This window comes from Pteropus medius, unplaced genomic scaffold (assembly GCF_902729225.1).
Source record: "Pteropus medius unplaced genomic scaffold, Ma_sr-lr_union100, whole genome shotgun sequence".
In the NCBI taxonomy this organism is placed as follows: domain Eukaryota; kingdom Metazoa; phylum Chordata; class Mammalia; order Chiroptera; family Pteropodidae; genus Pteropus; species Pteropus medius.
Genome location: NW_024340701.1, coordinates 4,614,429 through 4,640,401, shown reverse-complemented (window position 1 = coordinate 4,640,401; position 25,973 = coordinate 4,614,429). Strand labels below are relative to the sequence as shown.

Genomic DNA, 25,973 nt, shown 5'->3' with positions numbered 1-25,973 from the left:
TTTGCAGTAGAAACAGAAGCTCACGAAGTGTGCCTTTGCTGATAATCGGGTTTTGCATTCAGAGAAGGCACAGAATTTGCATCATTTCTCATCATTGAAATCCACATGCATTTGTAGGCAAAAGTTTAATTAATAATCCAGTTCTCCTAGCTAAATAGAAGCTTATGCAATGGGAAAAGTGTTAAATATCATAGGTGCTTCCATGAGGGATATACTTTCCCTCCTCTTCGAAGAGCAGTAGCCACCTAGATAGCAGGTGCAGGCCATCTAAATTAGCAGATGCAGGAAATAAGGATGCAATGACCAGTGGATTACTGGGTACTCAAGTGTTTTATGCAAAGTACCTTTGAGTCCTGCCCCAAAATGCTCCAAGAGCCAGATCTCCATCTGTTAATTGAAAATTGTATCTGCCAATATAAGGGCTGGCTTTGCCAACCATGAATTGTGTGGTGTTAATGGCTTTGGGCAAAGCCTTGTGCTGCTTGCTGGCAGGAAGAATCCTGTTTGATTCTAAAGAGTCCAAAATTTATATTTTAAAACATATTTTATTTGACAGCCAGAATCTAATGATTCTGACTTCATCTGTCTATCTGTAAATCTCTGTGTATCAAACCTACAATAAAATAGCTCCTCACTGTTTATAAAGCACTATTCCTATCAACTATCCCATTTGATCCATGGACAACTAAGGGCAGATGGGAACCTAATATGTGTAGGTGCTTTACATGCTATCTCATTTAATTTCCGAAGTCTTGCAAGGTAGGAGTTTTAAATCCTCATTTTGTAGATGAAGATCCGAGGCACTGAAAAGCAAAGCCCTTGCTCAATGTCTGCTTGAGCTGAGTAGGAAAACCTAGTGGGACAGATATTAATCTTAGCACCTACTTCATGCCAAGCATTTATTTCTACATGTTATTGAATCTCCAAACCATCTTGTGAGGCAGGTATTACTATCCTGCTTTACAGATTTGGACATTCAGTAAACATTTATTGAGCACCTGCTATGTGCCAGGCACTATTTCAAGCACTGGATATATTATTTTGAATAGGACAAGCATGGTTCCTTCTCCCATGAACCTAACATTCTAATGGGAGGAGACAATAAACAAATATAATTTTTTTAAGACATATAAAGTGCAGAGAGACTTAGGTTCTACTTTAGTTTGAGTGCTCATGGAAGGACTCATTAAGGATAAAACATTTATATTAAGACCTAAAATGTCAAAGAAACCCAGTCTTAGAAAGACCCGAAGGATTATTGTTGTAAGCAAAGAGAATAGCAAGTAAATAGACACTGAAGGGAAAAATAAATTTTGTGCCTTTCAGAAGAACAAACACAAGAAGTGGTGAGAGAATAGTAAGTGACGGGAAGGGAGGTCTGAAATGAGGTTGGAAAGTTAAGGACAGACCAGGTCTCCTAAACCTTTATAGCCTTAGGTAAAAAGTTCAAGCTTTATTCTAAATGTGATGGTCAGAAGATTTAAAGCAGGGGAACAACAGAGTTTACTTTTGTTTACAAAAAAGTCACCTTGGTTGGTATGTAGAGAATGTATTATATACAGAAAAGACCAGTTAGGAGATGATTGCAGAGGGCCAGAAGAGAGATGGTGGTGGCTTGGATAAGAGTAGTAAAAATAGAGATAAAGAGAAATAAACAAAATTTGAGTATATTTTGAGGTTGTATTAAGATGATTTACTTAGGTGTGGTTTGAGAGAAAGAGGGGAGTCCAAGACTCCTACACTTCTGATGTGAGCAACTGAGTAAATGATGGTATTATTTACTGAAATGAGGAAGGCTAAGAGCGGAGCCACTTTGGGGAATGAAATATCAGAAGTTCTGTTTTGATCACGTTATGTTTGAGATGCCTATTAGACAATAAAGTTTATATTTCAAGCAGGTAGTTTAATATATATCTTCAGAGATCAAATTAAATGGAAAACAGAAGAATTGGTGGAGATGGTTTATTTGACAAAAGCTCAAAGCCTTCCCTAGTCCCAAAGTGGAATTGAATTGAACATAAAACTTAGTTCAGCAACAAAATCTGCATGTGATAGGAATTTTCTTTTGTTGTACTTCACTGACGTCCTCTGGGTCCCTCTTTGTCCCTATACACATGGCTAGAAATGCAGTTATTTTTAACACTTTCTCTGGCTGTCAGGTTTGGTATATTGTCAAGGAGTTAGTGGGGAAGCAATGTAGACTTAAGAAACTGCACTTTAGAAAAGTATCTCAGGTATTTTCCATTCAGTTGGCCTTTTATACATACTTTGAGGAACCCTGAACTAGATTATAAATGCCTTGAGTATGGGAATGGTGTCCTATTTATCTTATTTCTTTATGAGGAAGTGTTCAACAATATACTCAGGAAATGAGTTAATGAATGAATGAATGAATGAATGAATGGATTTAGTATTATGTTTAGGTGTCAAAGACTTATCTTTCTAATTGAAAAGAGCTTCTTTGACCTAGTTACTAGTCTCTGGTGTTTACATTTCCCCCTCTACTTGGACTTATGTATGGCCCATGAGGTGAATAGCCATTTCCTGCTTTCTGTACATCAAACTCAGTTTTAGGAGAGAAGGATTTTCTATCATTTTTCCATGTCATCTACCATGCTATTTGCATGTTCCACACCAAGAATTGTGAGAAGGCTCTGGACAGAAGGACATAAGATAGAAAGATGACCAAATGGAACCTTGTCAGGTCTACTCTTCTTTTGCTAAGTGAAGCTATAGCCCTAGGATGCAACCTTGGGGGAAAAAGTATATCAGCCTCTGTCAAAAGCCTCTCATCTGCAGTCACTGAAACTTTGACCTTCAGGCTTTACACCTCCACTGCTCCTCAGTCATTGAGCCAATCCTGATCATGCCAAGCGGTCTGTATTCTAATTCAATCCACCAACAACACATAGGCGTGCTCTGAGATCTGTCTTATTCCCATAAATCTGGTATCTATTGTGCTGAATTTCTTGGTCAGTTTGCCTGCCTGAACCTGAGTCCTCTTCCTGGCATGAGAAGCCAGACTGTTTGGGCCTGAAATGACTAGCTGAAGAGTCTTACACTCAGGTCCCTTTTTGCCTTTTACACATTGCTCCATAGTGAAAGGAAGAATTCCACTCAACTTCCTTTGCTTAATTTCTAAACATTGCTAATTTCTATTTCAAAATACTACTTAATATTTGTAAAAACATTTAACAGTATCTTACATTCTGAAAGGGAAAGCCAAAATACCTTTGAATTTTCATGTTCTTAACTTTTCAAAGAGGATCATAATATTGACCTGCCTTACAGAACATTAGGATTAGCTAATTAACATTGAATAGTACTCTGGAAATGTTAAATACTATAGAAATGCTAAATAGGTTTATTAGACTTGGAGTCTAAAAGACAAATGAAACTCCAAACTTCATTTAAATGCTATTATATCATGGGATTTTTTTTTCTCTCAAGATAATTTTAAAGGAGGCTATGTAGCTACATTCCCGGTTCCAAATAGGAAATATCACAATGAGTATAAAACATGGATGTCTAATTTCCCCATTTTTCCTTTCATTTCCGGTTTCTCCACAAGATTGCATATTCAGTCATTAAACATTTCCTGGTCTCACCTCTTTGTTGACAAGTAATGGTCCAAGGAGAGAAGGCACTGCATAGAGACCAGGATAACATAAACAAAGTAAAGACACTTGGAATATTGAGATGGATAAAGGAGTGGGTGGGATTGGGTGACTGGCCATCTACTTGCCGTGAGGTAAAAGGTACTGGAACTAGTTGTAAGTATAATTAGATACGTAAGCACATTGAATTAAAAATGGATGTGAATGCTAGAATAATGAAGTTTTTGTCATGTTGAGTGTGAGGTGTGGCAAAATGACCAAGTAAGAATAACAAGTGTATAGTTGAAGCTACAACTCAAATTGCTAATGAGAGGACATCATGATTTGGAAATTATTAGCATAAAAATGATATAGTAATGAAAATGAAATCTCTGAGGGAAAGACAGAGAGGCAAGAGCAAAAACAAACAAACAAAAAGCAAGAGCCAATGATAAAACAGTTTATGGCATGTTAGTTCAGTCTAATTCTTAGTTTATACATGGAAGACCCTTAAAGAAGAAGAAACTTGCTAAAAAGTACCCAGTAAGTTAGTGGCAGAGTTAGAACTAGAACATATATCTCTTCACTCCTAGTCTATAGGCCCACTTCTTTTATTCCACTAATACTTACATTAACCAATTTAGGTGTTCTGCACTAGAGGACTATAGCTGCTCAAGTGAAATTGAAACTTGAAATGGAAAACAAATCACAAACAGGAGAGAATATTGCCTTCCTTATTTTTAATCATTTTTGGCCTAGCAATTCTTAGGCTCATCTTGGAAGGCCTCTGGGGATCAAGGGACTGCAGGTTCCCCGATGATTACACGGGGAAATTACATGGGGTTGTTTCTTGCTCTGGCTTCTTTCCCCCTTAGGTTTGTTTTTGTTAATTTCCTTTCTTGGGGGATTGTTTGCCGAGAGACATTCGGGCTATTGCTAGGGAATACTTGCTTCCTTTTTCAAAACAGCAAAGTCTCCCTTTCCTCAGCTCCTGGGAAATCCTGCCCTGAATATACCCACTACCTCCTCTGCTAGGAGGTTGCCTTGACATACTCTCTTATCCACATCCCTTTCCTCCACCATCTCTCCCTCACCAGTGGCAGAGAAATTAAAATTCAATTTCAACCCCTGTTTGTTAATGACCGTCTACCTTGAATCAGCGTTCAATTTAATTTGAATGAATTATTTCAGTAGCCTAAAGTGATCAGTATAATTATACCCACTTTACAAATAAGGGAACCAAGACACATAAACCAAGACACATGGTTATGGTAGACAGAATAAGGCCCTTCAAAGATGTCCACATTCTATTTCCTGGAGCCTATGAATATGTTACCTTACATGGCAAAGGGGAGTTTCCAAATGTAATTAAGTTAAGGATTTTGCAATGAGATTATGTTGGATTATCCAAGTAAACCCAATATAATCACAAAAGTCCTCAGAAGAAGGAAGCTAAAGGGTTAGAGTCAGAGGAGACATGATGATGGAAGCAGATAGGTGAGAAAAAGGGGAGGGGGGTAAGAGAGAGGTGAAGATGTGTGCCTCTGGCTGTAAAGATGAAGGAAGGGGCCATACTCCAACGAGTGCAAGTTACCTCTGGAATCTGGAAATGGCAAGGAAATAGAATCTCCCTTAGAGACTCCAGAAGAAAATCAAACTGTCAACACCTTGATTTTAGAATTTCTTACATCCAAAACTATAATATAATACATTTGTGTTATTTTGAGTCGCTGAGTCTGCGGTAATTTGTCATAAAAGCAATAGGAAACAAATACGATAAAGTCATACAGCAGATAATTTTCTCCAGTGATTTCCATTTTGCCCAATGTAAAGAATGCCTCTCTGCACTCATATAACTAAACCCTACTTTGCTTGACACCATTTTTTACGTATTTCTTTATGATTCTATTCTCTTCACTTCTTAGGTATCACACGCTCCTTAATCTCTTCTCTGATCATTCTCTGTCGGTTATGGACTCCACCTCCTCTTTATTGCCTCCTAAATATTTTCTTTCCTTCCCATTTCTTTTTTCTCTCCTCTTCCCTGAATAATCTCATTCCCAGAATAATCTCATTCACTCCTCGTGCTTCTACTTTTTACCTATATGCTAATGATTCCCAAAGATGTCCCTCCTCTAAACTTTAGACTGACTACTCATATCTACCCTTGGAATTGAAAATCAAGACAAGAAAAATTTTAAAAACAGCTCTAGATAAAAGACCAGTAATCTTTAAAAGTACAGTAGAGATGACCCTTCAGTAGTGGTGATGAAAATCAGAGACAGTAAATTGACATCTTTAAAGTGATCAAAGGAAAAAAGAATAGAATTCTATTTCTAGTGAAAATATCCTTCAAAAATGGAGGCACATAAGTGTGAGAAAAGTTTCTGCTTGTAGACCTGCACCACAAATGTACCAAAAGAAGTTCTTCAGGTTTCTGAAGAAAAGGGATCCAAGGTGTTTTTCTACAGTTTGACAATGAAATTCCTGAGGGTGGCTTTCTTTGTATTTATCCTGCTTAAATTTACTCTGTTTGAGTTTCTTGAATCAGTGAATAAACATCATAAATTCTCAAAAATTCTCAGAACTGTGGGAAGGAATAAAAAACAATAGAAAAGAGTAAATATATAAAGAAAATAGAAAAGGATAAATGTATTAATTATTTAAAATAATAGTGATAATAATGTCTTCTGGATGTCATGACATAGATAGAAATAATATATTTGGCAATTGTAAAAAGGTAGAAAGGAGTGAGATTAAATGATCATAAGATTCTTATTTTTTTTTAGGAAGCAGACATTTGTAAAAATTTACTGAGCTATACACTTAAGCTTTTTGTGCTTTATTGTATGCAAGTTATCTTCAATAAAAAAGAAAAAAGTGAAATTGCAAAGTAACTATTGATACAACAAGAGAAAGTTATGGATAAAATCCTTGAGATTATATTTGTACATGGGATTCAACTTGACAATATTTCTCCTTTCTCCTCCTTATATGCCTGACATAAGGCCTGTATGAACATTCATTCATTCAACAAATATTTCCATTGAGATTCCCACTGTGTGCCACTTATTGTGATAGGCACTGGATATAAAGATTGAGACTAATGTTAGAAGTGTTGAGAAATGAATAAATAAGAGTGGTCAGTGAAGACTTCTGAGTAGAGGAGAAGCTAATTGGAGCTACATATTAATCTTCTTGGTGGATGTAAAGATGGAGGGATGGGGTTAGATAATGTGATTTTTCTCTTGGTTCTAGACTGCCTAAGGTCATTCCTATATGCCTGCTCTTCTAGGACTCACTTTATTTTAAGTAGACAAATTTATTACTTTCTAATGTCCTCTAAAATATGGACATTTGGGAAGTCCTCCAGACAACCTTGCTGCCAAGTGGAAAGGAATAGTTAGTATATTCTCTTTCTCTATCTCCCTCTAATAAAGTAAACAAAAATGGCTCAAATTTGTTAGAATATAAGTTGTAGGTCAGGCTGCTGGAGATAGTGCCAAGCTCTGTCAGAGAGTGACTCAGGATGCCATTTACAGTATTGTTTACTGGGCTGAACTCAGTGCAGCGAATATGGGATCATAGCCAAGAAGTGAGATGAGTTTTCTGTTGACAAAGCAACTCTGCAGTTAGTTTTTCTTTTTTCTTCTGTTGTGGTAGAGGGGTTAAGAAGGGATTCTCTGATGATTAATACTGTTGGAGAGAAATTACTTTGGGGGTCTATCTGGGTTAATTTGCCTTTCTGCAGATCTTTCCCTTAAATTAACAATAGCTTATTATGTTTAGAACATACAGAAGTTCAGGGTCAGAAGCACAGAATTATGAAATAAAGTCATTAATTCATGTATTTATTCAGTTAACATTCAGTGGGTGCTATCTGTGTCAGGCACTGTGTTAGTTATTGAGGGTGTAAATATAATTAATTAGAATTTTGACTAACTCTACAAATAGGCAAAGACAGACAAAGAAATATTGATTACAATAAAGTGACAAATATGAAAATTCATTATGAACTATATGTGAATGGGACACAAAAGAGGAATAAATTAGTACTATCTAAAGAATCAGGGAAGGTTTCATTGAAGGGTGTCATTTGAACTGGTTCTAAAAGAAGAAAGTGGAGTTCCCAGGCCTTAGGGGCCATTCTAACTGAAGGAAACAACAGGAGCAAAGATAAGAAGACTTAAAAATGTCCTGTCTGCCAAAGTATAGTAATCTAGAACATGAGGTATGTCTCAGGAAGTTGTAGAATATAGGAAATGACTCTGAAATGAGATGGAGGTCAGTTGTCAAGGGCCTCAAAAGTCTCTGTAATGATGAACTACCCATAATGGGGTTTTACTTAACAACCCAAAATGTTTCTTTTCTCGGGGTTTTAAGCATTCACAAAACTTAAGAGAGATATACAACTAACTATAATTTATTTAATCTGTAACCCCTATAATTCATTAAAAATTTTTATTGTGAGAAATTGAAAAGATGTTGGAAAATGCAAGGATCAACATTATAAACACCTTTGCTTCCCACCCAGAATTCAGAGCCATTAATATTTACTTCCATGTTTGTTTGCTTCCAGTATTTTTATTTTAAAGAAAGGGGACATTGCAGGTTATATTTGTTTTCTCAGGCCGCTGCAACAAATTACCACCAACTGGTAGCTTAAAACAACAAAAAATTTATTCTCTCAGAGTAATGGAGGTGAGAAGTGTAAAATTAACATGAAATCAAGGGCCACTCTCACTCTGGAGGCTCTAGGGGAGGCTCCTTCCTCCCCTCTTTTAGCTTCTCATTTCTCCAGGCGCTCCTTGGCTTCTTTGGCTAGTTGACTACGTGACACCAATCTCTGTAGTCCTCTCATCATCACCTTCTCCTCTTCTGTGTGTGTTTTCTCCTATTCTGTTTCTGATAAGGACACTTATTAGATTTAGGATACACTGGGTAATCGAAATTATTTTATCTCAGGATCGGCAAAGACCCTTTTCCCAAATAAAGTAACATTCATGAGTTCCAGGGATTTGGATGTGGACATAAATTCTAGGGGAACAACATTTAACTGCCCACATACATATAGCTATAGATACCTATTTTATTAAAAAAAAAAGCAAGTCTCATTTCTCATTCTCATTCACTAAACACTAAAGGGGGTATGTTTCCTTCTTGTCCATTTTTGTGCTGTTTTATATCATTTATTTACATCCATATTAAATCTTCTAGTATTTTTTCTATTTGTGCATGTTTTGGATTTATAAAAATATCATCCTATACAAATTATTCTAAAATTTGCCTTTTTATCTTTTCTCAATATTATATTATTGAGGACTGTTTAGTTTTGGGAACTGACACTAGCTATGCTCTAGTCTATGCCTCTTAATTATTTTTTCTTAGGATAAGCTAGGTCCCCTTATTTAGTACAACAAATGTTCATTTCTCACTCCTGCTGTATAACCAGCATGGATCAGTGGCATGCTCTGCTCTTCATATTCACTCAGGGCCTAGGTTAGAAAGGCTTTACCATCTTGGCAGCACACCATCTGAGAATCAAGGCCTCGTTGCTTACCACAGCAGGAAAAAAGAAAGCTATAGGGTTTCACACAAGCAATTAAATGCTTCAATGCAGAATTGTCATTTTCATTCATGAGTAATTGGCCAGAAATAATCATATGACCCCACCTAAATACAAAGTAGGTATAGAAGTATGTCCAGAAGATAATACAGTGAGCAATAGAAATCTCGACCACTTTGCTATTATCCCATCAGGTGAAAATACCATATTATAAACCCATTTCCCTATGAATGGGCATTAAGGAAGTTTCCAAGTTTTTGACATTACAAATAATGCTGCACTGGCATTTGTATGTAACAATTTTTGTTTGCATGTGAACATTTCTCCAAGTCATATATCTAGAAGTGGGATTGTTGGGTCATAGGTTATAACATAGGTTATGTTATGTTATTACGGGTTCTTAGTCTACATCTTCATAGATAGATAGATAGCTAGATAGATAGATAGATAGATAGATAGATAGATAGATAGATAGATAGATAGATGATAGATAGATAGATAATTTTTTTTCAATTTAACTTAGTCAATAAGTATTGAGCACTTACTATATACCAGAAGCTGTGCTAGGGGATACGGATATAGTATTAATTCCCAATTTCAGGCAATAAATTTGGTCCTGGGATGTGGTGGAAGGCAGGAGGGATCAAGTCGGTTCTGCAGGTCTTGACGAATTCAGACTTCAGAGATAGCACTAGTAAAATTATGCTCCCATTCTAGCGTAGAAATTATTTATTCTGAGCTACTCTCCTCACCAAAGTATTTTTATAACCAAGATGATAATTATATTTTGGGGTGGGGTGGTGAGGGAGTGTCTCTCAGCTATTGAAACATGGCTAAGAGTAATTTAAATTCCTGTTCTACACCTATTATTCTACACTCTGTGGCAGTATAAGAACTGTATGAGACTTCTGTACATTTTCCTCAGAGAAGACTTCACATTTTCATGGCCATCTCTACCTCTGGGTTCTTACATGTATGTATTGCCTCTGTTTCACACTGTATTGAATCATATGTAAAATTTCCTTTCTCACTTTACACACCATGGCAGAGATAGCTACTTTACTTTTCATTCTCATCTTCTTCTTCTTTAGTAGTAAAACTCCTAATTTTATTTGTGTACATCACTCCTGGGGTGGTGGGGAGAGAAACTGCAATCTCCATACTGCCTTTTAGCTAGAGAAATATAAGAAGAGCGTGCATCTTTTTGGGAAGCAAGTTCCTTAAAGGAAGTCATAGCATGCTTTGTCTTTCTCTTTCCTCAAGGCTGGAATATAGAACATATTGGATGAAGTTTGAGTAGCTATCATGAATCATGAGGTAGCAGGCTGAATATGATGGGTAGCAAAATAGAAAAAACTAGATTTTGATAATGGTAGGGTCACCATTGGAGTACCTAATTCCAGATTTCTTTTATATGAGAAAAAAATAAACTTTTATTGTATTTAATACATTGTGATTATTTTTCTTGTTTCTTGTAGCCATACATATTTTTTTAACTGATGTACACACATACACATTACATAAAACCAACACCACAATTCTCCTAAAGTATTTATTAAGTATATTAGAGTTAAAGTTAGAAGTATAAGAGAAAGGATTTACATTACAAAAAATGAAAACTAAACAGCTTCTTGTCTTAAAATATTATTCAATCACTACACTGCAAGGGAATTATTAGCCTCTTAACTGCATGTAATTATCCTTATCTATGCTTACCACCATCTCTGTAGTTTCTTTCTCTATCTACTTGAGTGTAAAACTCAAATTCCTCTCATTTGTTGACGTTGAACCCTACAACTATCTTGTTTTCATTGCTTAGGCTTTTGCCATCTAGTTTTTACATATACCTAAACTTATTTATTTTCCCAAGCATGAAAGGAAATCTGATGCCAGTTTTAATAGTGTAATAGATGGAATTTTTAATCTTATTGTACTTTAATAATAATAATAAATAACATTTATTGAGTACTTACTATGTGATAGGCACCATGTTATATTCTTTACATTGTCCTTTATCACTTTTAACAGCAACTATATTGAGATGTTACTGACATAAAATAAATCATATACAATTTGATATTTTGATGTATGCACATTTATGAAACCATCTCCTCTCCAGTCAACTACTAATCTTTAACTCACTATAAATTAGTTTTTGGTTTTCTAAAGTTTTATATAAAGGGAATTATACACTATATAATCTTTTTAAAAATATATTTTTATTTCTTTTTTTTATTTTTCAATTACAGTTGATGTTCAATATTATTTATATTAGTTTCAGATGTACTATGTACTCTATCTGGCTTCTTTCACTCAGCATAATTATGTTGAGATTCATCAATATTGCATGTATCAATATTTCATTCCCTTTTTATATATATTTTATACATATATTCTATTACATAGACATATTACAATTTGTTTATATTTTCATCCGTTGATAGACATTTGAGAGCCCCCCCCACCAGATTTTAGTTATTACAAATAAAGCTACTATGAACATTCATGTGCAAATCTTTGTATGTATATATGTTTTCATTTCTCTTGTGTAAATGCCTAAGGAAGGAATAACTAAGTCAGATGGTAGGTGAATGTTTAGTTATTTAGGAAACTGCCAAATGTTAATGGTCCTACCATCTACATTTCCATGAACAATGTCCTTCATTGCCTGACCGCCAATGTCTTGCAAGCCATTGTTTCATATATTTTGTCCAGTGTTTTAGTTTCTTCATGCAGGGGTATAAATCTGGTTTCTGTTACTCAATTTGACTGAAGCAGAAATTTATTTCTATCTCATATAGTGCTCACAGCCGCCATGTAATGTAGGCTGTTGTATTATCTTCATATTGGAGACAAAGAAACCGCTTTTTTTCAACCACACATTTGTGTTCCTACTGTTTCTTTTCATTTGTTCATTTAGTCAGTATTTCAGTCATTGCTTTTACCAGACACTGTAATTAGGTGCTGACGATAGGGAAGGATAGGAAGAAGAAAATTTCATTTTAAGAGTATCACTCTGGTATCAGCAGAGGATATATTAGAAAGTATGAAATAAGAGACAAGTACAATAATCCATAAGAGAAGTGGTGAGAAGAAGTGGTAGTGGCAACAGAATGGAAATGTTTTCAGATATATTTATATATTCAGGAAGTAGTACATAGACTTATGAAGTAACATCTGCTTACCATGCATGAACCCAAAATCTATGTTTGAATTAACTGGACAACTTAGTGGTTGAATGGAGATGGATGGTGTCCATACTCACACTCATTCCTTCCTTTATTCGCTTAGCCATCAAAGAAAAAAGCACTGGAAACAAACTATTTGCCAACAGTAAAGTAAACCTAATATCTTTGATTTGGATTCAGTCAGGGACAGGTTTCCCTGCAAATTTCTTACTTTCTTTAGGTCACTACTATTAAGCCACTTACATCCAAGATGTAACCAAGAATCAGGAAGAGAATGGAAAAGATAATATTTTGGAGGAGTATAAAATAGCCTGGCAAAATGCTTTGTATTTTTTATTAGGTGACACAACATTTATCTTTAGAGAAAAATATATCAGTGTTACATTAAAGTGTTAAGTGTTTCTTTTTAGCCATTTGGACCATATTTTATTTTTTTCCTACTTTGTTTTATTGTTCTGTTTGGATTTTTTATTTTTGTTTTTTTTTTACAGTAAAATATTTTTGTACTAAAAAAGAAACTAATGCAAAGTCAGGCATGGACAAACCACTTTTGAATTCTTATTTGGGTTTTTAAAACTCTATTCTATACCATTTTTTTTTTTTTAACGTGGTCCACCTCTAAGTAGATCTAAACATGATAGATTCCAGTTATTCTAGATCTCTACGGTCATGGCCCTCCTTAATCAGCTTCTCAGCCCTGGCCCACTGTATCCAGCTCCATCTCAAATTCCACATAACTTGGTGTGATAGTGAAACAAGGTAATGTTTAACAGCACCTGGATCAAACCGAGTTGAGTTCATACCCTCATTTTGCCATTTACTAGCTATGCAGATTTGGACAAGCTAGTTAACTTCTCTAAGCCTCAGTTTTTCTAACTGTAACATGGGCTAGAAATACTGATTATAATGGATTGTCATGAGAATTAAATGAGATCATGCATATAAAGTGCTTAGCATAGTCCATACATACTTCATAAATAAAAGCTGTTATCATTATTTTTTATAATCAGGGAAAAATCTAACCTTGTATTTTCCCCTAAATCAAGTCTAGCAGGTATGGTGTTGACATAGCCTTTGAAGGCAATTAGACCTCAACTCTCTATCTTTCTTCTCTCTCTCTAGATCTTAGTTCAGTTCATGAAGATGGGGCAAATTGGAAAAAGTAGGCAGAATCACATATCACAAGGAAAAATTAATTTCGCACAAGCAAGACACATCTAAGACAATGCATTTTCAAATGCCTTAGGAACACAGCTTCATGTATAAGATCAGACTAATTGCGACAGAGTGGCTCTATGGTCTAATGATTAAGAATACAAACCATGAACCTAGACTGCCTGCCTTTCAGTCTGGCTTACTAGCTTTTACCTTGTAAAAATTACCTAAACTCTCTGTGCTTCAGTTTCCTACTCTTTGGGTTATTAAAAGGATTAAGTTTATGTGTTTAACACTTTTAGAATACATATAGTACATCCCGCGCTTATCATCATCATCATCATGACTGTCTTTTGCATTTAAATATCCCATGTTTGTATACCTGTCAATAAACTAATGCATTTATGTGGTCTCCAAGTACTAATAGTGGGATGAACAGAAGCTTTATTCTGAATTTACATTTGAGGCTCGGGAAGATTAAGTAACTTGCCCAAGATTACACAGCTATGTAAAGGTTATAGGTATATAGAAGAGGGACTTACTGGAATTTGATTCTAGGTTTCCGTAACTTCAAAAAAACTTTTTTTGGTCACTTTACAAAGCTGATGAGTTAGCTCTATTTTTCGTTTTGTTGGCTAATCAGTTTTCTTGCATTTGCCCAATGGCACTGAGCAGTTACTCATCTGGAAATGGAAGAAAATATATTATTATAGTTTATAATGAACTAATTGACTTTTTTGGTGATATGGTTTTAAATTATTTTTTGACGTAAAGAATTAGAAATTGAAGTAAGATTATATCTACACAAAAATCCTGATAACAGCAAGACATATCCAGTAATTATACTATTAGGTGAAGCTGACGTCTTTACAAAGTTCAGTGTTATATTATCTTATATTAAAGGTGCTAGATTTTTGGAGTGGGTATTTCAAATGTCTGCTTTTAATTATCACTATATAACTGAAGCAATACAAAGACTTCTGCCTGCTCTTGTGTCTGCTTTGATTTGTTTGGAGATTGTTTTCTTAATTTGCATTGAGACATTTATGGTCACAAAATCAAAAGCCCAGTTGGGTTAGCCATTGTTTTATTGTATAATTGTGGTAATCTCTAAGCCTATTTCTCACTTCCTCTCAGTTCTGGGTATAATGTCTCAGTAGAAGTAATGGGCTTTGGTCCTGTCTCTTAATTCTCAGCTCCTTTTATAAAAATGATGATGATATATGATTAATATTTATTGATCATTTATTGTGGGACATGCACTATGTCAAATACTTAACAGACATTATCACATTTATTCCTCAAAATAACTAATATTTTTATTCTACATAGGTGCAAACTTGAAGCTTAGAAAGGCAAAGTAACTATCTCAAATTATAGCCAGAATAACTCCAGAACATTTTCTCTTAGCTACTACATTATATTTTTTCTTATTATAAATGCAATGCATATTACTTGCAGAAATTATAGAAAATATAGATAACTAAAATGAAGAAAACAAAAATTGCCCATAATCCAGTTAAAAAGAAATAACCACTGTTAGCATGTTGGTATAATTTTACTTGTTTCTCTCCACAGCTAGCTAGTTATAGGGATATATACAGACAAAAAAAAGTAAAATTATATACATATGTTTTTTTCTTAAGAATTCTTACATACATATGTAAAATTATATACATATGTATATAAGAATTATATACATACGTATTTTCATATTTTTCTTAGATAATATGGAACTATTTTATAAACTCCCTTTATCTTCCACTTGGCAATATGGTCTAAATATTTTTCACATCTTAAATATTTTTGTATAATATTTTTTAAAGGAATTTCAGAAAATTGTTTCGATGCACAAAAATTTATTTTATTAATCCTTTCAAGTTGTACAATTAAGTTCTATAATAAACAGTACTGTAATACATGGTTTTGTGTTTGCCATGATTCTTTTGTTAGGCCAAGTTTCCAGATATGGAATTGAGGTTATGTATATTTAAAACACTTTTGAGCCACAGTAATAAAATGCCCTGCAAGTTTTGCTTTTTTATATCCTCTCCAGAGGCCTATAAATGTGCTAGCTTTTCTCTCTCTGATTACTTCCTAAACTAAATAACAACCTTTTATTAATGATTTAACTTTATTTACTGGTTAGGTTAGACATTTTCAGTAAGAGTAATGACAATTTATAGTTTTGATTTTTTTTCTTTTGCAACTCTTCTGTGTTCGTTTCTCTCTCTCTCTCTCATTTTGTTGTTTTTGTTGTTGTTGTGGGGGCTTTTTAAAAATTAATAAACTTTTTTTCTTTTAGCAGTTTTAGGTTTAAAAAATGAGGGAATAATACAGAGTTACCATATAGCCCCTTGCCACTGCTTCCCAATTCCCCTATTATGTAGCATCTTGCATTAATGTGGTACGTTTATTGCAATTGAGGTGTCAACACTGATAAAATAATTATTAACTAAAGTCTATTATAGGGTTCACTTACACATTAGGATTCACTTTTTGTGTTGTATATTCTATGGATTTTGACAAATGTATAATGACATGTTTCCACCTTTAGAGTTTCATAGAGAATAACAGTTTTGCTGCCCTAAAAGTCCATTGTGCTCCACCTACTTATCCCCCTCTCTCTCTCTTCTCCCAACCCCCAGCAACCATTGATCTTTTACTGTCTGCATAGTTTTGCCTTTTTCAGAGTGCCATATAATTGGAATCATACAGTATGTAGCCTTTTCAGATTGGCTTCTTTCACATAGCAATGTGCCTTTAAGTTTTCTTCATGTCTTTCATGACTTCATAGCTGATATCTCTTTATCACTGAATAATATTCCATTGTATGGATTGCCATAGATTATCTATTCATCATTGAAGGACATCCTGATTGTTTCCAAGTTTTGGAAATTATGAATAAAACTCCTATAAACATATGGTCATAAGTTTTCAACTCATTTGGATAAATACCAAGGATCATAATTGATGGATCATATGGCAAGAATACATTTAGTTTTGTAAGAAACCTCCAAACTGTCTTCCAAAGTGGCTGTACTATTTTGCACTCTCAGCAGTAATGAATGAGAGTTCCTATTGCTCCACATCTAGCATTTGGTGTTGTCAGTGTTTGGGATTTTGGCCATTCTGATAGGTGTGTAGTGGTATGTCATCATGGTTCTAATTTGCAATTCCCTAATGGCGTATGATGCTGACATCTTCTTATATGCTTATTTGCCATCCATATCTTCTTCAGTGCCGTACCTTTTTAGATCTCTAGCCCATCTTTTAATTGGGTTATTGTTTTCTTATTGTTGAGTTTTAAGAGTTCTTTGTTTATTTTGGATACCAGTTCTTTTTCTAATATATGCTTTGCAAAACTTTTCTTCAGTCTGTAGCATCTTCTTATTCTCTTAAGTGAAAGGTTTTTATTATGAGTAAATTAACTCTTTTTCTGTTTTATAGAATTGCAAGTATTTTTCTGTGTTATTTTTCTTTTGGTTTTCTTTATAGTATTTTGGACATTTAGAAGTTTTGATTTTCAAATCATCAAATCCATAAAATTTTCTCTTTGAGTCTTACTTCTTTATTGTTACAAAGAAATACCCTTTTCTTTTAAGAATATATAATTGATTGTTCAATTATACTCTCTTTAAAGGCTCTATGGCTTGGCTTTTTTTTATTCTTTCACTCCTGTGCTTTCCCTCTCTTCCTTCTTCTTCTGCATTTAGTCTTTAATCTACTTTAATTTAGTTAACAAAGTCAGACATAGGAACCTAACTTCACTTCTTTCTCAATGATTAGCCAGTTATTCAACATCTTTGTTGAAAATTTATTCTTTCTCCACAGGAAGCTTATTTTTTAAATCATTTTGGTTGATTCTTTCATTATTAGTAGATCACTAGAATATAAACTTTTTGAGAATAGAAACTTAATTTTCCTATTTCTCTGTATGCACAGAACCTGGAATAGTTTCTGGCACACAGTAGATATTCAGTAAATTTTTGTTGGATAATGAATGAATGAACGAATGAGTTCTTCAGGACTTTCTGCACTGTTCCATTTATAGCTCTTTCTGTACCAATAGAATATTGTTTTAACACCTGTAAGTTTATAATATATTTGATTATTTGAACATAAGTCCCCCTTTATTAAAAAGTATTCTTGACTATTCTCTTGTGTTTTAAAAGACGATTTTTGGAATTACTCTTTTACATTCTAAAAATATCTTTGGCATTTTCATAGAAGTTGTGTTAAATCTATAGAATAATTTGAGCAGAGTTGACATATAACAATATTTTCTCTATCCAGGAACATAGTGTGTTTCATCTTTTTCTGTCCATACTAGATTTTGAGTAACTTTATTTATGCAGGTTCTTATTTTTAGTTAAGTTGATTTGGGGGTCGTTTCTATTTTTATTGCTCCTGAGCATAAGATTTATTTTTTAATTATGTTTTGGAACTGGATTTTGCTGATATATGGGGAAGCTATTTACTCTCATATGTAGGTTCCATTTAAATCACAATTTTTTTGTTTATTTTTTAATAAGGCATTTAAGTGATGTTTCTGGTAATTATAGGCACCAGATTATCTCTGTATCCTTCATCCTTTAGAGGCAATTAGAATAATCAAAAAAGACCTTAGAGATGTGAGATCTGAAATCAAATACTTCCCCTCACCTCTGTAACATGGCAAATCATTTAAACATCATTGAGTCTCAATTTACTAATCTGTAAAGTGAGAATAATGATGTGAGGACTCAACAAAAATAATGGTCTTAATTTTTTAATCAACTATAACATCATGTGATAATACTGATAGCTATTTATTATTATTTGAGGGTTAAATAATCATTCTAATTATGTTTGCCACCATCTTATGAAGTAGACTCTATTATTATGCCAACTTTCATTTGAGAAATTGGAGGCTTAGAAGTTTTTAGAGCTAATATAGTACAGTGATTGAGTGAGAGTTTTGGATCCTGGCTGCAAATTTCCAGCTCCTCAGCTTACTCACTATATGACCTATGACACATTTCTTAATGTGTCTGAGCATCAGTTACCTTATTTATAATATGGGTAATAATGATAATGTGTACTACAGAAGTTTTTTTTATTTTCTGAGGTGTTTGAAATAGTGTCTGACACATAGGAAGTGATAAATAAATAAGAACCAACTTAACAGCATGTGCTTTCTCCTTTGAAGCCAGAAATTCTGTGATAGTCATAGAGTCGTGTGTGTTGCAGGATCAACCTAATGGCTTAAAGGAATTCTATAGGATCAGAATCTCTCTCTCTTAATCAAATTCTGCTTATCCTTCAAAGTTTGTTTTATATAAATATATTAAAGAGAGGCTTATATGGTTCCATTGATTACGACCACAATTTAGATAGCATTTTCTGATCAGTTAGAGCAAGATCTGAACAGCAGCCCTATATCTCTTAAATTTTTGCCTCCCACATCTAATCTTTTAGAAAATCCAATCAGCTTTTCCACCACTACTACCTGAGTGAGAACCACTATCATCTCTCTCTTGGATTGCTGTGATAGTCTCATAATTGGTCTTTCTGCTTCTACTTTTGCCTCCCTATAGTCTATAGCTAAAACAGTAGCCAAAACGATCCTTTTAAAACATAAGTCAGATGTCATGCCTTTGCTCAAAACTCTCCAATAACTTCCCACTTTACTCAGAATAAAAGGATCTTAAAATAATTTAAAACAAACTACTTAATCTGTCCCTCTGTCTTCTCTGACCTTACTACTTCATTCCTCACTCACCCTATTCTTGCCACATCGGTCACTTGCTCTTTCTTAAGTATTCCCGACATCATTGTATCTATTCCCTATGTCTGGAATACTCTTTCCCTCATTTAAATCCTTACTGATAACTAATCTTCTAGTGAGAATTTTTTAACCTTTGTGTTTAATAAAAGAAAATTTTCTACTCCCACTTCGTTCGCCACATTCATTCCCTGTGCCCTGCTCCATGTTTTTTTTTTTTTTTATAGCACTTAATTTCATGAGTTCATTTTCTTCACCAAAACAGTACATGGTATGTGTAGGTCCTTGATATTTAATATTGATTTTGGTAGTGCATTTATTTACAGTATAGAATAATGAAATTATTCAATTTGATAGTCATATAAAGGTCATCTAAAATAAACTTTGTGTTCCAGAAAAATTCAAAAACCCTATAATTTTATTTATTATTTGTGTCTACCACTTCTGGAAGTGGTATTATGATATTTACATTAAAACAATGAAAATACATCAACAAAGAACCCACATTAAAACAAGGATAAAATAACCAGAGATAAGCAATGAAAGGAAGAGTAATCTTAAAACTGAGTGATGTTTCCTGGTAGCCAAGGCAAAGAGAGGAATATGTTGAATTAGGTAGTTCTTAAAACATGGTCTGTGGATCATCAATACTGGAATTATCAAAGGTCTTGTTTAATATAGATTCCTGCCCCACTCTAGACACACTGTATCAACATATTTTGTTCTTTGGATACACATGGGAGTCTACATTTTTTACGAGCCCCTCAAATGATTCTTATTCTCATTAAAATCTGCAACCTACTACTTTAAGATATCCATGTACATAAGAAATTTTGAACAACATAATGTGCATTGTCATCAACAGTAGGAAAAGGTTTACTATAGCAATTAAATTATTTTGCAAGGTAAATAATTTGTCAAAGCTCACACAGGATGTTGAGCCTAGGCTAGAACTTGTTTCCTACCTATTTGCATTTTGTGTTTCCTGCTACACCTAGGCTAGTCATCATAGTGTATCTTCCCAGTTAGTTTTCAGTGGTGATCTGATTGAGTTGATTGATATCAGCCTGTCAGTAAGTTTATACTCAACACTCATGTACCCAGCCTATAAAGATGGTCCCTATTTATACCCAAGTAATACATAGTCTGAGAGATATAACCTGGATGCCATCTCTCTGATTAACATATAATATAAACTGTATAAAGTGTCTATCATATGGCCTAGTACACAGTGCTTTGTATTGTCTTAGCCTCCTTCTGACTTCAGACTAAACTTCAGCCTTTTTGCATTACTTGCTATTCCCAGAATACATCTTATACATTGTTTCCATGCTACCTTTTTTCATTCTGTTCTCTCCACCTATCCCTAAGTATCCTAGCTGATTAGGCTTTAAATACAAATGTTAGAAGAAAAAAAGTCGTTCTATTATCAATCCTTTGTCTAGTATAAAGGACAGTAGACAAAGAGGAAGAAGACGGGATATAGTCCTAGTTCTATATTTATTCGCCACGTCATCTAGGATGTATTTATTTTCTCTGGATATTGATTTACCAGCTATTAAAATAAAAGGACTAAATAATCTTCTAAGGCCTTTTCCAGCTGTAGTATCCTGAGAGCATACTTTCTCTTACATTTTGCTTTTTTCCAGAACTCTCTAATGACTTTGTTATAGTGAAATTTACCAATTATTACATGGATATTAAAGACTACCTCTTGTATCTACATTTTATTATTTTTTAATAATTATTTATTCATTTATTTATTTGTTATTTTATTTTATTTTATTTTATTTTTATGTTTTAGGCAAGGCAGACCTTGGTTGACGTCACAGATTGCAAGGACCTTGTCAGCTTATAATTCTTTATTTTATTTTTTATGCCCACTGCACCTGGTCTTCCTAGGTGGTCTCCCATCCAAGTACTAACCAGGCCTGACCCTGCTTAGTTTACAAGATCAGATGAGATCGGGCTTGTTCAGGGTAGCATGACCATAGTTGTATCTACATTTTAAATCACCCAAATACGTGTAAAAATATTTGACATGTATATTTTGCCTAATATAATCAATAGAAAATTTAGCTATATTGTTTTTGTGCCTTTAAATGACTTAAGCATAATAAAATTAAAAGCAATGTTACTTGTATATGGGTCCTAACACAAGTATGTGAGCACAGATAATGTTTCTTATCAGACTTTGGAAGTCTTTCTTAAATTCTTTTTTTTTTTTTTTTTGTGGGTGGGATAGGACCTAGTTGAGAGTTCCCAGGAGGAATTAAAGTAACATTGTATTCCCTGCAAACAGAATGGCTGGCTCTAGAGGCAGGTATGCATCTCTGAAGGATAATAGCAATGCACATAGAGAACCTAGTGAATTATTAGGCTAGTAGACTAGCACTCGTAAGCACTAATGGAATAAATTTGGGGAACATAAATGCATTTATATGATTTAATGTTTCAGGTATTATACTTGTGTTGTCTCTAATCTTCACATTAATCCTATTAGATTGGGATCAGTCATTTCACTTATATTACAAATGAGGAAGCTGAGGCCAAAGAGATTATATATGATGAAGTCAGAATTCTAATCCAAGTATTTTCTCTCCAAAGGCTTATATGTTCTTTTACCTCATCAGACAATTTTGGAGTTTTTCGAATAGACTAAGCTGTATCTCCTTGCTGAGGGCCAGCATGCTGGGTAGGAGTGGTCAGTGGCAGAGACAGTGATTTTTGGATAAACCTTTTGGAAAAGTGACAGATTGGCCATATATTGAAATTTCTATTCGTCAAAAGAGAATACATTATAAAATAGCCAGGTTCAAGAGTACATGAGAATCTCGTTCCAGAGAAATTTTCCTTCTCAGCCTTATCTGGTACTGAATGTTCATACTTCAAAATAGTGAATTTTGAGGACATTCAAAGAGAATCCTCTACATTGAGGTAATATGTATAGTGGAGAGAGTAGAGGATCTGAATTCATTGTGCCCTCATGCTAGTTATCTAAACTTTCTTAGTCTCCACTTTCTCACCTGAAAAATGGGACAAACAGTAAATGATTATGATGATGAAAATTGCCATTGTATCCCCACAAGATAATCAGTCTTTGTGTAATCAGAGATATGATTTCAAGACAATTCCAACAGAAATAGGAAATAAATAGTAATACTAAGTTTTCAGAAAAATAATCCTGCATTAAAGATGTCCATCATATTTCTCTACCCCCACACACCCTTCTAGAAGAATTGTCACAGCCTAGAAGAGACAACCCTGTGTATCATGTGATCTCAACTCCTGAGAAGACTTGAAGTAGTTACCTGATCCAGGGTGAACCAGTCACATTTTCTCTCCCTGGAAATTAGATAATTCATTGGTTGATCTTGAGAAGCATCTAGAAAGTCTGGTTTATTTGGGCCAGAAGCCACCATTTTGTGAAGGCTCTGATGTTCGCATACAAGTAGTTGAGTAGAAAAGGCTATTGAAGAGAGAGAAGAATGAAAAAAAACACAAGGCAGAAATGATGGACTATGAGGTCAGAGAGACAGAAACTACTTGACTGTGTTCTAATAACCTTGAAGCCCATTTTGAGTGGTTCTAAAAGGGAGAAATAGAAAAAAAGAAAGAATAACAGGCTCCCAGCAAGTTCAAAACCTTAAAGCTAGAAAATAATCTTAGACTTGAGGGTCTGCTCTTCAGGCTTCCTGGAGCATAATTCTCACCTTCTGGACACACTAAGGCAAGGGTTAGGCCCCCAAGGCTCTGAGTGGCCTTGTCCTCAGAGCTCTGGGTGGCCCCACCTCCATGGCTTTGCTGGGTGCAGCCCAAGCTGTAGGTCTCAGGGCATGAAGTTGTGTTTCTGATGCTCCCCTGAGCTGGAACCACATGCAGCTGGCGGTTCTACTGGTCTGGGGTTTTGGAGGCAGTGCCTTCCCCACAACTCCACCATCTAGTGCCTAGCGGGGGGCTCTCTGTGGTGGCCTAATCTCTGGTACCTCCCTCTTGAGGCAGCTCCATCCTTCAAAATCTACATGGAGGTGATTCCCGCCCTCCACCCCTCTCCTCAACACCCTATGCTTTGCTGGATGCTGTTCACTGTCTCACCTGGGTCCACTGGAGTTATACCTGAGGCAGACTAAAAGAGCAGCGTATGGGAAGCGGAGACCATGACAGGAACTGCAGTGTGAGGCAGGAGTAGGGTAGGCCCCTTCTTTGAAATTGTTCTGGCCTGCAGGTCTTTGTACTCTGGGCTTGTGATGGAAAGGGCAGTCTCAATGATCTGATAACATTCAGGGTCATTCTTCCATTGTTTTGGACAATAGCTTCTGGCATCTGTTTAGATGGCGATCCATACTAATCTTCTTATCAAATTTGACTATAGCCTTTGTTCTCTCCTAAATAAGCTTCTTTCTCATTCTTTTCAATATGAATAGGCTAAGAATTTTCCAAATTTTCCAGTCTGTTTCCCTTCTGATTAACAACTCTGTTTTTAAGTAATTTCTCTCCTTGCATTTTGCCATAAATTGTTAGGAGAATCAGGCCACTCTTTTAACACTTTGCTTAGATACTTCCTCAGCCAAATAACTAATTTTATTGCTTACAAGTTCTACTCTCAACAAAACAGTAGGACACAAACACAATTCATCCAAGTTCTTTTCCACTTCATAACAAGGATCACCTTTCTTCCAGTTTCCAATGAGCTGTTCCTCATTTCTGTCTGAGACTTCATCAGAATGACCTTTATTATTCATACTCCTACCAACATTCTGTTCATAAACACTTTGGTATCCTCTAAGAAGACAAGCTTTCTCTGTAGCTCTCCCCTTTTCCTTCTGAGCTCTCACCAGAATCACCTTTAACAGTCCCTTCGCAGCAATGTAGGCTTTTTTTTTTTTTTTTTAGCATGCACTTATAAACTCTTCCAACCTTGACCATTAGCCAGTTCCAAAGCCACTTCCATATTTTTAGGTATTTACTACAGCAGTACTACACTTTTGGTACCGATTTTCTGTCTTAGTCTGTTTGGGCTGCTATAACAAAATACTATAGACTGTGTAGCTTAAAAACCACAGAAATATATTTCTTAAAGCTCTGGAGGTTGGAAGATCAAGGCAGCAGCAGATTTGGTGTCTGATGAGACCTGCTGCCTTATAGATGGTCATATTCTCAATGTAACCTCACATGGCAGAAGGAACAACAGAAATTTCTTGGACTTCTTTTGTAAGGGCACTAATCCCATTTATGAGGGCTGTGCATTCATGACCTCATCATCTCCCAAAGGCCTTACATCCTAATTCTATCACCTTGAGGGTTAGGACTTCATCATATAAATTTAGAGGTGGGGGAGGCAGAAATATTAAATCTTTAGCAAGCAGAATGGAAGGGCCTGATACTAACCTGGGTAAGGGGGACCCAAAAGATGAATTCTGAACCTACCTCAATTGTGTGCCAATAAGAATAATGAATTTCTATTATTTTCTGAGACCAATGATGAAAATATCAACTACGTAATAAGAAATGTTAATCGTATTCTTCTGATCTCCTTTAATGACATCATAAATGATGAATTGATTTCCTTTTAAGAAATAGGCACATTTCTTATAATTTGTATGTAACTCATTGGACATGTTAGTCGATTGAATTAAAGAGAAACTTAAAGTAAATGCCAGTGTAATATCAGAAATTAAAATGAAATAATTTTAAATGTAGTTTGCTGTACAAGTTGAGATTGGAGCCAGACTGCTTGGGTTCATGTATCAGCTCTCATAAAAATAACTTTTGGTTAACTTCTCTAGCTTCATTGTCCCTTCTGTAAAATGAGGACAACGGTACCTATTTTATAGCATTGTGAGGATTAAATTAGTTAATATCTATAAAGCACTTAGAATAGTCTCTGCACGTAAAAGATGCTCCGTAAATGTCAGTGCAGTTAGTAAATTTAGTGTAACTTACTAAAAATTTAGTAAGCTCAATAAGGATAATATATATATTTGTCAATATTTAATATTTATATATCTTGTCACATAAGGTTATAATAAATATAAGAGTTTAGACTAGATCCTAATTTCATGATATGCTGGCATTTGAGGAAAGTCCATTGTTGAAAATAATTCTGAAAAACATTTTTAATAATAATGTCTGACATCTGTAATTTGATTTATAATATAAAAAGTACCATTATATACACGGCTTATTTTAATTTTTATTTTCTCAATAACCCTACTGATTAGGTATTTCCCATATTTTCAGATACAGAACATGGAGTTAATTGAGGGGAACAACAGAGAATCATTTTGGACAGATGGCAGAACTAAAATATCCTTCATCCTACCTGCCACTTGTGGGCTATTGGATAAAAATTAAGTGGTTCAGGGTGTGATCAGGATGAAATTTCTTTGTGACCTCTGTCTATTTTCCAAGTCTCACACACCTATCTATATTATAGGCAGAATTGAACAATGATAACCATCTGTAACCAGGTGACCTCCGGATCTCTCCTCTGTACCTGCCTGTCTTTTTCAGTCACCATGTCAAGGATTCTTCAGGTGATAAATTCTCACCAGTTTTTTAGCTAAGTGCTTCAGACTGGGGTCCATGACTGTTCATCTGTATGGAATTTTAGATTGAACAATAAAATGTATTTATACCGAATTTAATTCTTTAAGGGGAAATCTGTTTTCCTTCTTTCCTTTCCTCCTTCTTTCCGCACT

General features: G+C 34.7%; 1 protein-coding gene and 1 pseudogene across 1 annotated transcript in view; one reads left to right on the top strand and one right to left on the bottom strand.

Annotated features, from left to right (window-relative positions):
* The window catches only part of AGBL4 (AGBL carboxypeptidase 4), a 1,011,660-nt gene that overhangs the window by 365,233 nt on the left and 620,454 nt on the right, over window positions 1–25,973 (top strand). The window lies entirely within an intron of this gene.
* LOC120580960 (uncharacterized) lies at window positions 21,150–21,268 on the bottom strand (annotated as a pseudogene).